The sequence below is a fragment of the Ipomoea triloba genome, chromosome 16, assembly GCF_003576645.1.
Source record: "Ipomoea triloba cultivar NCNSP0323 chromosome 16, ASM357664v1".
NCBI classification, from domain to species: Eukaryota; Viridiplantae; Streptophyta; class Magnoliopsida; order Solanales; family Convolvulaceae; genus Ipomoea; species Ipomoea triloba.
In genome coordinates, this window is record NC_044931.1 from 7,063,056 (window position 1) to 7,063,680 (window position 625).

Genomic DNA, 625 nt, shown 5'->3' on the forward strand with positions numbered 1-625 from the left:
GTAGTCGTGCGTCATGTATTTCATCAGTCCTGCTTTCTCAAACTTCTTCAGGACTTTTTCCGCCATTTTTGGATTAGGGGAGTTGGTGATGAAGCCATTTCTGTCAAGGATACTCCCCGCCTTGACTTGTTTGATCTGAGAGCGAATGTGTAGCAACTCCCTCTGATATGCGTCGGAAGATGAGGTTGATGTAGAGGATTCGGACGCCATTGATGAAGATATGCGTCGGAAGATGAGGTTGATGTTGAGGATTCGGACGCCATTGATGAAGGTTAGATGTTTTGGAGGGAATGTGTACTGCGTTTAGTATTTGGCTTTTATATCGTGTGGATTCGGGTTGGATATATGGGTAGGGTTGAGAGCTTGACCCAAGGAAGGATACCGGTTTTCTTTAAGGAAGTAAAAGGTCAGAAATACCCCTAGTAACGGTCAGCGTATATGAAAAATAAGGGTATTTTTGGTAAATTAACAGAGCGGTTTTAGGTTCAGGATAGTGGGGTAATAAAGAAAAGTAACTATATGATCATTCTCCCACTAATCAAGATAACTCCCTTAAGTGCGGAAAACCGCCAGTAACCGATGACCACGTGGCTAGCATTAATATCCAAAGTTAGCCGTTTCCTTC